We start from the raw sequence: 13,625 nt of genomic DNA, 5'->3' as shown, positions 1-13,625 counted from the left end.
TTTTTTTTTTTTTTTTCCTGACATGAGTCTCCCTTGATGAGAAAGAAACTCTTTTCTTGGTTTTCCTTCCCTAAGAAATTTGGACATTGCCCTTTGTTCTTGGCAGGGGAGTGTTTTAGTTACTACACACATCTGAACTACCAGTGTGGGTGGTTAGCACATACATAGGGTTAAAAATTAACTCAGTGCAGAAAAGACATTTTTGTCTCCTAGTTCTAAGAAAATAGTTTCATTTTGGGTGTTTGAAGAAAAAACTCAAGAGATTGACTGGTTCCTGTGAACTGAGCCAGTTATTCAGTTGGCAGTGTGCAAGTGCGTTCACAGCTTCTTTCTAACTAAATAAAAAAATAGCTGGAGGAGGGAAATAAAAGGATTCTTATTCTATTATATTTAGAAAACTGAAAGAGGGAAATAAAAAGATTCACTTCCAAAGTTTGTCTTGGGTCTCCTGAATGTTCAGTGCCCATCTACAGACCCTCAGCTGACTGAATGGGTCTGGCAGCAGAATGCCAACATCTTATCATAGTGTTCTTAGGAGTTAATTTGCCCCTGTTTTTCCTGTATCCATTGAAAAGCTTAATGGAGATATTTAGGGCTCTGCACTGAGGGAGGTCCCCAGCTGGCAGCCGAGATCCCAGTCCAAGCTGTTAATTGACAGGAGCAATCAACCTGTCTGATCTTTAATATTCTAATGCTGCTGACTAATGCCCAGACAGACATTTGGTAAGACTGAAGAAAAACAACACATACCTTATGTCATGCTTCATCTTTATCCTGGAGTTCCAGAGTCTGTGCTGCTTATATATTCTTATGGTCAAGCTCACATAAAAAAATAAAGCATTCTATATCACGAGAGGTATTGACAGTAAGTGACTATGACATCACCTATTAGTGATTATTTTCCTTTATTCATCTATTGTTTATTGAATGCTTTGTGCTTGGAGACAGGCATCTAGATTGAAATAATGAAACAAAAATTTCTGTTTGTGTAAAATTCATATTTTTTCTAAATAGAGGTTGTTGGGGATTCTTTATGACAGTCTTTGCCTCTTATGAGTATATTAGGAAAGTAGATTGAACCAAAGCTCTAAGTACGCTCAGATTCTATTTTGGCAATTTGATTGACAGCTACTCTGTCCTCACTCTCACCTCTTCAGGACCTCCATCAATAAATACCACACTTACTCATATGCTTTGGAGGTTGGTGAAAGAGAAGACAGTTCAGGATTTACTGTATGTGTGGTATTCTAAAAGCTAGGGTGGTAGTTGGCTTCCAGGAATTCTTATAAAAACTTAGCAGACAGGAATTATAAGCACTTCATTGGAATTCTACTAATTCTGGATTTTGGATCAGCTGGGGAAGTTGTCTAGACTGAAGCTTATCTTTACATTGCTATCCTCTAAGATAATATAAATTCTAGAGACTGGGGGGGGTATCTAAAGTATATAAGTAAACCAATGATAAGAAACACTATAATTCCCCAAAGCAGGTTCTTTGAGAATGCACAATAGTTTGTATTTAAAATTAGCATTCCATATTTTGTAGTTTGCATCACCAGAAGCATTTAGTCAGAATTACTGACTTGCACCACACTTCAAAGGAGTGAGGTGGGTTGAATGTGATAAAATCAGCTGTGTCTATTTATCCCAGATGCATCATATTCTTGAGACTAAGGTGATCTGCAGTGTCTAAATTTGATTTGCCATAATTCACAGAAGCAGCTTAAGGCAGTTTCTGCTTTTCTTAGCTTAGATTCCTAGAAAGAAGAGTATTTTAAATAGATAATGGTTTCCTGTGTAGAAAAATGTACATTTTTCTTACCAGGAGGTGGTGGTTCGATCAGATTATGGGGGCTGAATTAGGAAGAAACCAGAGACTCAAACTCAGCAATGGGTACTTGAAGCGACACTGTTTAAATGGAAAAGATTTGGCGTAGTGGAAAGAAGGAATTGCTTACCTTGCATTTATTTATTTATTTATTTATTTACTTATTGCTTCTGCATTGATCATTCTTATTGATATCTGTGGTTGCCTGCATAAAACCTACACAAGAGCAAGCCAGCCAACATTCCAGCATGGATGAAAGAAGGGCTCCAGAGGCCCCGCTCCTAGTTGAGGAGCTACCTGCAGTTGATGGTTCCTGAGAGAAGGTAAGTGAGTTTTTGTCAGGGCGTGGTCCAAGGTAGGTTGTTTATGCTCCAGTGAATGGCCCTATACCCACATGCAGCACTATTTGGATTTGGTGGATTTAAAAAAAAAAAAAAGTTATGGAGAGATGGCTCAGCAGTTAAGAGCAGTGACTGCTCTTACAGAGGACCCAGGTTTGATTCCCACATGATGGCTAACAATCATCTGTAACTCCAGTTTCAGGGGATCCAATGCCTTCTTCTGACCTCTGTGGGCATTGACCACATGGGTGCACTTACATACATGCAAGCAATACACTCATACACATAAAATAACAAATAAAATATTTAAAAAATAGTAGGACATGAAGTTGGGAGAAGGATGAGGGATGGTCCGGGAAGGAGTTAGAAGTAGGTGTGAAGGGGTGTGTATGATCTAAATATATTGTATACATGTATGAAATTACCAAAGAAATTTCTTAAAGCCCCATTTTAAATCACCAGCTTATAGAGGGTATTGACTGAGGTATTCACAGTTCAGGCCAAGAGTTGGGATTTCTAAGAGCCCTTTTAGATATGACATCCGAGGGCCTGTGCAAAGCACCCCTGAGAGGTATTCATTAGACACCATGTATCAAGGTAGCAACAGTCCAGCCTTGCATCTTACATGCCACTTGGCTCTCTTGGATGCCGTCCAAAGATCTGTCTTTAGGTGTAAGAGCAATGCATTAACAAATGATTGATGCAAAAATACATGTCCTTATCAGAATACAGGTGAGTCTTACTTTATACGTGAGCTCTTGAAATATGTGCATGCAAGTTGTGTGTTTGCAAATAGCCAGCAACTTGAAAAGCTTATTTTAAAAGCTCATTTAGAGAACCCACAGCTATAGACTCAAAATGTCAAATTATTCCTTAATACTCTTTTTGGTACATCCAGATTTCTGTGCTCTAGGATTGCTTAATTTCACTATAAATCTTAATTGCAAAGCATATGCAAGTCAGTGATTAATGTTAAAGATAATTATTTGTCCTCAGGGCCTGTATGGTTGGAGTCCTCCCTTATCCCCCTTCAATTCCATATGCTCTTCAGAGTCATCTTCAAAAGCAAAAAACAAACAAAAAAAACCTCAAATCCTTTGTGTACGTAAATGCCTTGAAATTTGGCCAAAAATAAGTCTCCTTAATTCCAAAGTAAATAACTACTCATTCCCCACTTCTCCCAAATGCAAGAACACTTTGGAGGGTATTGCACCTCCGCTACCCCCTTTGTTGCTGCAGGGTGAGGGTGTAGCCTGGACCATCTCAAGCACATTTCCCTGCTGTGGAATTCTTCCCCTTTATTTGGGAAACAAAGGATTCCTTGTCACCCTTTCCTGCAACAACACTCATAAAATGTGCCTCAGGCTTCTCATAAGTAGAAGTCTTAAGTTAAATGCCTAATTTTACTCCTTCAACATCCTTTGTTGGCAAGGTGTCTGGATTGTTCTTATGGCTTGCCCAAGATGGCCGCCTTAGGCAGCAGAGTCATTTTCCAACCACACTGTGATTAAACTATTTAAGGGTTACACACCTGCTGTTACTTTGTTTCTCTGTGTGTTGTGCTTGGTGAATAATTCTCACTACAGATCCAGGTACTTAAAATTAGGTGCTAAGGCAGTGAGATGTATTCATTTTGTCTGTGTATAATCTCAGCTGAATACATGTGATGGTAATAGGATGATTTGTGTTTGGTTTAAGGGAATAAAAACTGGAAGAGTCCATTACGTTAGGACCTTTCCCTAAGTTTTGAAGAAATTAAGCTGATAGCAAGAAATGATTGGGAAGTGTGCATTTAGATTTCTTTTACTTGCAGAAAAGGGGTAAAATTTATCTGATGTGAACAAAGATTTATAACATATCTTATTGGGTATTTAATATATGTTTCTATATGTATTACATGTTCATACGCTAAACCTTATGTTCTATCTAGTGCTCAGAACAGTCTTGTACATAACACTGAATCTGTGAAATGTTAAACACCATCTATTAGAGAAAGATGGTGGAGTAGCAAGTTCTACTCCTAGCCTAGAAGTGGGATATGAATTTTGGCATCATGCCTCCCTCGCTGGATTCCTACACTTCCACTAGACTTATGTGCCTGATTCAGTGTGGTTTGCACAATTGTCACACACACACACACACACGTGTGTATAAAACCATTAAAATTATGAACTTGTAATGTTGAATCAAACTAGACCGAGTCTGTCCTAATTGCTTTCCCTATTCTCCTCATCTGTGAGATGTGGAGGTTAAATAAGATAATGGAAGGTGTTACCCAGCATCTGCTTAAGAGATGAGGATGACTGTGGGGGTTAGAAGATAGGAGGGTGGTACTGATAGCTGTCGAGGGGGGTGTATTTCCTCTGCCTAAGTGGTGTGTCTCCTGTGGGTGTAGCTTGCAGGAACCAGAAGGACAGAAGAAAGAAACAGGTTTGTCTGTGGAAGCTGAGCAAAGTAAAATGGAGTGAGAAACAGTGAGTCTGTGGAGGAAGATTGAGGACCTCAGCCGGTATTGGCCTTTGTGCCAGGAGTGAGCTTTTGTAACTTTTATAGAAATAGCCGCCAGTCCTTTGCTAGTTTTCCTAATGAATGCGGTTTGCATAGACAGTACCCCTTTTCAAAGCCATTCTCCTTTCCTGGTGCAATCTATAACCTATCACAATTTCCTAGTTGCCAAGTGATGCTAACTGGGGGAGCTGTTGAATATTAGATCACCTCGTAGTTCAGATATGAGACTAGTTCATGTGCATTAGCTGATGCTAGAGCTATATGCCTGGGTAGTAATTGGGAATCAGTGGGATAAACCTGTCCTGTTTCTTGTTCTCAATGGCTTCAGAAAAGAGGCCAACATGTGAAATCAAATGGAAATGTCATTTGGAGAAGTTGGCGATAGCAAATGCAAGACTTGTGGTGGAACAGTATGTTGGGATGGAGGAAGAATTGATTTCTAACTCAGTAATCTTCAGTAAATTATATACTTTTATTTAAGCTAGTTGAGAAAAGGTCACAACTCCCCTTGTGAAGACTGAAAATAATATTTGTGTGGGCACACAGCAAATGCTCAATAAGTATTTGTTAACTAATGACTTGAACATTCTTTCTTGAATATGACATTTATTATTTTTATTTTATGCGTATGAGTGTATTGCCTGCATGTAATGTAAGTGCACTCTTGTACTACAATGCCTGGGGAAGTCAGAAGACAGCATCAGGTCCCCTGGAACTGGAGTTATGGATGGTTGTTAGCTGCCATGTGGGTGCTGAAATTGAACCTGGGTCCTCTACAAGAGCAGCCAGTGCTCTAACTGGTGAACCATCTCTCCAACCTCTCTAATATGCCGTTTTAGGAGTCTAGTTCGTTGTTATTACTGCCTTAATTTGGAAAGTGAGTAATTAACTTGGCAATATTTATTTATTTATTTATTTATTTAATTTTTGGTCTTTTTGAGATAGGGTCTCCCAGTAGCCCCAGCTGTCCTGGAACTCACTATGTAGACCAGGCTGGAGATCCACCTACCTCTGCCTTCTGAGTGCTGGGATTAAAACTATGTGCCACCAAGCCTGACAATTTAACAATTTTTATAATGGAGTTGAAATAGAAAAAAAAATAGCTTAAGTCTAGATTTGATTCAGAAAGCATTTTTGATGAGTCAGTTTTGTTTCAGCTTATCTGTATATTCAGAGTCAGTGTTTCTTGATTTCTAAGTGTTGGTGGTGACTTCTGTGTAATTCACATGTGAAAGGAGACACAGATTTGGTTCTTTATGAAAGTCCAGTTCTTTTTAGAGATTTAAGGTTATGTGGGACTGTGATGTCTTTGGGTTTCATTTTCTTTTCCTATAAGCCATTTCTTATTCTTTTATCAATGCCTGTTTTTCTCAACACCTGGTTCTTCCTTATTAGAGTAAAATGTTCAGAAAGAACTTTGTTTTGAGAAAAGTCCCGAAGGCTTCTCCTCTTAGTCCCTATTTAAATAAGTCTCTAAACCTTCAAAAAATAAAGTGTGCTTATTAAAAAGACTCAACAGGAACTCTTGAGGTGGGGTTCCATTTATTAAAACCTTCAAAAAACTGTTCCCTTCCTTTTCAGAATAACCATTGAGTCCCATCTTGAGTAGACTTATAAATGCCATTTTTAGAGTGAGCTGACTGTATAGTTGGTTAAGATAAGATCACATGGCTATCTACTGGCATCTCTTTCTCTGACAGTCAAGTGCGTGTCTAAGGAAGCTTACAGCAACAGAAATGGAGTTAAGCATCTTGAACTCCTCAGTATGCTTTCAACTTTGAGCTGGAAATCAGCATTTTTATCTTCTTTGGGGGGCCTGGGCAAAGAGAAGGGAAAGAATGAACTATTTTCAGTTCCTGGAGCCCAAACCCTCCATTAATTTTTTTTTAAATACAGATGTTCTCACATTCTTTAAAAGCCTTTGTACACTGTTGAAGCATCTTCAACATTTATAGTGTACATAATTGCAGTAGGGATTTACTGTTTCAATTTGAGAACCTTGAGAAGGTTGTATGTTGGTTAGCCTTCTTCCAGAGCATGTGTGTATGTACACTCTCACACATACACATCTTAATAAGTTCCAAGTCCCTTTCAAGTAAAGTCAGGAATCTGTTTCTATGCATAGCCTTGAATAGTACTGTGTCCTAATTAAAACATTTCATGATATCTTTGGAATTTCCCCTCTTTACCATTTCAGTAACGTTTAAAATTTTTTTCACGCTATATCTTTGGTAATAGTATATAACTGGGTTGTGGACTGATGAAAGTTTATGGCATCTCTGACCGTCCGGACAAATCAACCGAAGTTCAGGGGTGGTAGCAATCACACCACAACAGAGCCAGGTCTGGGTCTGTGACATCTTGTTTCCTGTTGGAGCTTCTACTATGGAAGTTCCATGGGACTAGGGTTTGCCTCTAAGGAGAGAAGCCCTTGTAGTCTGAGCAGGAACATCCTAGCGAGTTATTGGTCTGTGTTTATTGCAGCCCCTGGCTTCTCTGTAGAGGATTTGATTTCATGGCACTGTTTGCATATTGACTAGTTTGCATCTTTCTCAAAAGTAATAGATTTAACCACTTTTCTTGCTTTGGTCTCTATGTTTTAGCCCATTCTAAAAACAGCAATCTTGAGGTGATGTTGAAAAGTCTTAAAAATACACACACAGGATTTTCTGCTTTTAATATTTCTGTGGTTTCTTTCTTTCAAGGCTCTTCTCCTTGGTGTGTGTAACTGCCAGTGACTGTCAACGTGGTATTGTCACTGGGACACAAAGACAGAGAACAAGCTCCAAATCACTTCTCCAGAATTGTCAGATGGTTTAAGTTAAGAAGGAAGTTATGAGTCTATGTTGCTATAGCCTGGGAAAAATGGAACAGTGTTTCAGTCTTGCCTGTTCATTTACCAAGGGGGGATCAGTGCCCCAGCCACGGCCAGGGATTGGACCCCCAGCATACATCTTGCTTCCCAGCAGGGTGCCTTGCTCCAGGAGGCAGGAATCTCATGCCCACTATGGGTGTTTCCATGCCTAGGCCTCCTTTTCCTCCAACAGAACCCCAGCTGGGAATGCCCAGTGCCTCATACTTTAGAATTTTAAAGTGACAAAGCAAAGGGAACAGTTTTTCCTTTCTGTTTTACAACACTTTCTTGGGATCATTTATCCCTTATTAGGATGGCAGCTGGTATTCCAAAGGGAGTCAGGAAATTCCACCTTTACTTTCTATTTTACTACCTCTGGCAATTTATAATGATACCTTTGGGATGTTTTTTTTCTTTTGTTTATATGTCATCATTTATTAACAATCACATAGATGCCCAAGATTCAGATGTATGTAGTAGGTGATCTAAAGATTGTTTTGATTTATGATTGATTGATTGCGGTACTGGGGACGTTCTCTAGCACTGAGCTACATCCCTAGTGCTTTGTTATATTAAGAGTTCACCATTTTGAGTATTTGTATTGTTATGTCAGGACTAGTTGTGCCTGGGGTACACCGTGAATAGAATCCTTATCATAGTGAGGCACTGGGATTGGAGGGTGCTATGTTATGGGCAGATGTGGCATCCTAAGAAATATATACTTGATGGGTTGGAGAGATGGCTCAGTGGTTAAGACCACTCTGTGACTGCTCTTGCAGAGGACCTGGGTTCAGTTCCAGTACCCACATGATGGCTAACAATCATCTATAACTCCAGTTCCAGGGAATCTGATGCTGTCCTCTGACTTCTGTGAGCATTGTATGACATAGGTGCATTTACATGCATGCAGGCAATACACTTATACACATAATGTAAAATAATAAATAAAAAAAATTTTTTTTGGTCTTTTTGAGACAGGGTCTCCCTGTAGCCCCAGCTGGCCTGGTACTGGCTATGTAGACTAGGCTGGCCTTGAACTCACAGAGATCCGCCTGCCTCTGCCTCCCCGAGTGCTGGGATTAACGGCATGCACCACCATGCCCGGCCAATAAATAAAATATTTTTTAAAAAAAGCACTTCATTTCTGTCCCCAGTTCCTAAAACAGAGCTGCTAAAAGTCTTGTAGTTTCCTGAATGATAAGGATGCTAGAAGCATCGTTTGATAACTGACCTGGACTTTGAACTGGGTTTCTGACACAGAGCTCTTAAAAAACCCTTGTCATTTCCTGAGTAATGGGGGTGATAACAGGATCTTAAATGGAGTTGTCACATCTCTTAGAGCTTCATTGGTGGCAGGACAGTCCTTTGTTCTAATGATGGAACTCCTGATGGCTTTTGAACAGCTTGGGCTGGGGGATGGGGTGGGGGGGTGGGGGGAGTCTATCACCAGAGCAACTAGTAAAGATTAGATGCCTAGAAATTTTCACCTCATTCTCCCACCCTGCAGGGAAGGGAGAGGGCCTAGAAACTGAGCAAATAATTGATCACACCTTTATGATGAGACATAATCCTGAAAACTCTCTAGACTGAGAGGTTTGGGCTGGTGAACACTTCCACCAGGAGACTAGGCAGAGAGAGAAGGAAAAGAATGAACATTTCTCTCCAAACTCTGGGGTGTTGGGTGAACCCCATCTCTTTTGGGGACAGAAGCTCCTGCATTTGAGACCCTTCTAGATCTCAAACTTATGTTTCTCCTCACTTGGCTTTTCTTCTGTGTCCTTCCTAACACCCTTTATAATAATCAACAATAGTAACTAACTTGTTTTCCTCAGTTCTCTGAGCTGCTCTACCAAATTGTTAAGCCTGTGTAGGGTATTGTAGAAACCTGTGATTGACGACCAATGTTATACCAGAAGGTCAAATGTGTAGGAGGCCAAGACTTGGACTGATATTTGGGGGGCAGCCTTTGAGACTGAGCCCTGCACCGTGGGCCTGCATTAACTGAATGTATAGTGTCAGATGTGAATTGAACCATTGAGCAACTCATTAGTATCCAGCAAGTTGGGAATTGTTGTGGGGAAAAGCCCATGCATTTGGTGTCAGAATCACTCTGAGGAGAGAAACAGTTGTTTTTCCTTATAGGTTGATGGTGCCATGCTGTTGATAAGGCATTGCTGTTAAATAATTCACAGTAGCAGAGAATGTATAGAATAGTAATAGAGTTTTGAATTATAACCCCATCGAGCACTGGTGGGGTTAAAAAAAAATAAGGCTCCAGATATAGTCCTGGTTCCAACCTCAGCGTCATTCATTATATGTTTTTGCAGGGGCAGGTATTCACCCACATAGCAGGGAGCAATGCAGTAGGGGAGCCTTGGTGTTGGTTTATTCTGTGGCTTAGCTGTCATGTCAAAGCATGGCAACTTTAGAAAACATACATATGCACATATAGTTGGCTACATGACAGCTGAGGAGAAAACAGGGTTAGGACTCAAAATAAGAAAAGAGTCTACAAATCCAAAGGAGCCTTCAGAAATAACAGAGACCCGTTTAGAACCCGTCCCTCTTGCCTTCTCTGCTGGAGTCATTTATTAGGAGGAGAGAGGTGCCAGAATGGCTTCTGTGGGAAGTGTCAGGACTGGCTAGGGCCAGACTTCTTGACAGCCAGCAGTCCCTGGGAGAGAGTAGATTGCTTTATAAAGGAGAAAAGTAGCCAGAAATGGATGCTGGGGGGACAAGATAGGTGTTTACCACACCTGTTTCTGCAGTTGTAAAGTGGGAATACTAATACTGCTTAATGGGATTATTATGGAAATCAAATGAGTTAATGGTATAAAGCACCCAAGACTATGCCAGGCTCACAATCAACATTCAGTAAGTGATAGCTACTGTTACAATATTGGAAGCCTTATATTCTAAAGATTAAACAATTGCAAGAGTGATTCATAATTCACTGTAGTCAGAACTGGGTCAAAGATGTCATTCAGTCTTGATAATGTAGGCCTGGTCATTTGGCACACTGAGCCATAAGCACTTGAGGCTTTCACGATGGCCCCGTCACCAGGAGTGTGGTCAGAAAGATAAGAGATAGGTAGAATGGAAAGAGCAAAGTAACCAAGGGCTCACTTGGGGCCCTGGCAAGACTGTGCATGTATGAGGATGCTGAGAAAGATCATTCAAAGTTGTGGAGATACGTAACATTTTCTTCCACCATCTGGGGATAGTCTTTAGGGCATATTCCCACTTAATACAAAAGACCAGTTCTTAATGCAGGGAAAGGCAACCTAGCAAACTATGCAGCTGAATTTTTGTGAGGAAAGAGCAAATTAGTGTTTATAGTATGTATATGTGTGAGTGAGTGACTCTGTGTGTGTGTGTGTGCGTGTAATTGTTTAATTTAGTTTTATCTAAACTGAGGGCCAAAACTCAATGAGGCCCACCCCTAAAATCAAATCATCCTGTTGTATAAATGCTTGGAAACTTTCATTTGAGGGATTAGTAGTGATATGGCTCAGTGAGAATATTTGTTTAGCATGCACAAAGCTCTGGGATTGAGCCCTAATAAGACCAGAACCCCATATTTTAATTTTAAAATATATTTATTACTTTATGTGTGTGGGTGTATTGTCTGTATGTATGCAAACACTTCCTTGTTGTGCAGTACCTGTGGAGGTCAGAAGAGGGCATCAAATTCCTCTGGAACTGGATGGTTGTTAACTGTCATGTGGGTGCTGAGAATCAAACCTAGGTCCTCTGCAAGAGCAGCCAGTGTTCTTAACCACTGGAACCATCTCCAGCCAACATAGTTTTCTTTTTAATTTTTACTTCTCTATGGATTCAGAATAGAGAGCCATTAAAATCATTGTTTAAAAATAGGAGGAAGCAGCATGCCTGACCTTGTTACAGAAAGTGCTGGAACAGTCAAGGTGATAGTCCTTTCGCTATAATGTTCCAGCATACCTATTTTTAGCCCATTTCTATGCCTGGGTTCCTTTTCAACCCCATCCTTTCCCAGTGTGTTCAAACCTGGTTCTACCAGGTTAAGCTGTTTTAAGGCCCCAAAGGAAAAGTCAGGGACCATCAAGAAATTGGTCCAAGACAACTTTTCTTTCTGTTATATCTACTTTCCTTCAGTCATGTTCTCATATTTTGACACAGTAAAGGTCATTGTGACAGAAGCTTAAATAAATAGGAATTGGACTCATAGCCCAGTTCCAGGAAAAATGAGAACAGTAGGTATTATCTGATGTAATTAAAGTGTGTTGAACCTTGAACAAAGTACTCAGTGTAACTTTCCATTGGTTCCTTAGAATGAGCTGGTTTAAAATAAGTTCTATGAAGCACCTCTGGTTGAAAGGTCTATGGCCTTTGGAAGCATATGCTGTAGATTTTATAGCAAGTTTACTAGGAGGTTCCTTGTCAGTAGTATTAGAATACTTAGAGGCTATTTAATCTTCTTTCTCTGAACCCAGCTATCTTGTCTATACACAGACACAATTTCATTCTCCATATGGGAATAATGTTGGACTTTTTAAAAAAGGAGGTATTTCAAATTCTGAGCACAGTTTCTCAGATTAGCAATCATAGTTTCTCAGTTGAGCACATCCACAAGAATGAGTGTTTCTTCTTTTTTTCCTTTTCCAAATAGCCCTTTAAAAACCCCCAATAAATGAAAAAACCTCTTTATCATCAAGTTTTATGTTTTGGGGAGCTTTCTGCTATTTTCTCACTTAGGTATTACCTGTACTTTAATCTCAATTCATTTTGTATTTTTCACAAATGATTCATAATCAAACCTAAATGAACAACTTTCAAATGTTTACATATTTTTCTGACTTGCTCCTTCACATGTGCAAACACACACACACACACACACACACACACACACACACACACACGCACACACACACAAAACATCCCACACAGAGGAATGAGCTAGTGACATAGAATTAGTTACAGATTATAAACAGTGTCATCTAGTCAGCTGTCTGTCTCTTTGGTCCACTGTGATTTTTTTCATGCGCTTAGTTATTTATAAAACCTTAAGTGTATAGGCTTATGGTGGATTTATTGACAGCAAACATACATTTGGTTTCAACCCAAATGTTACTTAACCAGCTTCAACTGCCTTTTCTTTCATCCAGCTCATTTTTTTCTTTCTGAAGATGATTTTATAAACAAGTTTCTAATTTTCTCATGATAATAAAGACAGGAAAATATAGAATTTGTGCAGTCATCTGGTTCTGGGGGTGAAAAGGAGACCTTGGAATATTTGCCCCAAGTTAACTTTCACACTAATTTTGTTTTTAATTGTTTTTCTTTTCTTTTGTGAACCAATGGTATTTTAAAGAGAGAGAGAGAGAGAGAGAGAGAGAGAGAGAGAGATCTTAGAAGTCAGAGGTCGATTTCCAGGAGTCTGGTCTCTCTTTCCACCTTTACATGGGTTCTTGGGATTGAATTCAGGTCATCAGGCTTGTACAGCAAGCACCTTTACCAGCTGAGCCATTTCACTGGGCCCCATAGCCTGTCTCTTAAACTCATTCAACAAAGTATATGAGAATCATTAGACAACATTTAAAATCCAGGCCTGTCTGCCCTTCTGGTTCCAAGTTGGAATAGAGTTGTCTTCCACTGGGGAATAATTTGTCTCTATTAATTGAGAACAAATGTGCATGGGTGTTTTAATTACATAGTAAATTAGGAGAATTTAAGATGCAAGAATATGTGAAAGCCAAGGATTCAAAAGCAACAACTCCAAAACATAAGTAGATAAACAAGGAAAATACCTCAGCAGAAGAATGCAAACAGGTTTCAAGATAAAGTGGGGGTGGGGGGGGGAACTTTGCTAAAGCCCCTTTCAAGCGGAATGAACCTTATCATTTGTGCAAGTTTGTATGGTTGTGAAGTTCTTGTGAGGAAAGGCTCTGATATGTTCCTTATACTATATTATGTAGGAATTAAAAGTTGATACTTGAGCAATGTGGACTTTTGTTGAGTTTGTTTTCTGTTATTTAGACTTAACCAAAGATGCCTTCACAGAAACTGTTCTTGCTAGCCCCTTTCCTTCCTTCCTTCCTTCCTTCCTTCCTTCCTT

The 13,625-nt window shown here is 39.7% G+C and overlaps 1 protein-coding gene across 1 annotated transcript in view; it reads left to right on the top strand.

Moving 5' to 3' along the window:
* Positions 1-13,625, top strand: part of Ext1 (exostosin glycosyltransferase 1) — a 299,125-nt gene that overhangs the window by 142,922 nt on the left and 142,578 nt on the right. The window lies entirely within an intron of this gene.

This window comes from Nannospalax galili, unplaced genomic scaffold, assembly GCF_000622305.1.
Source record: "Nannospalax galili isolate Female #2095 unplaced genomic scaffold, S.galili_v1.0 scaffold17, whole genome shotgun sequence".
Taxonomy (NCBI): domain Eukaryota; kingdom Metazoa; phylum Chordata; class Mammalia; order Rodentia; family Spalacidae; genus Nannospalax; species Nannospalax galili.
Note: the sequence above shows the minus strand (reverse complement) of the source record. Positions and strands in the feature narration are given on the sequence as shown.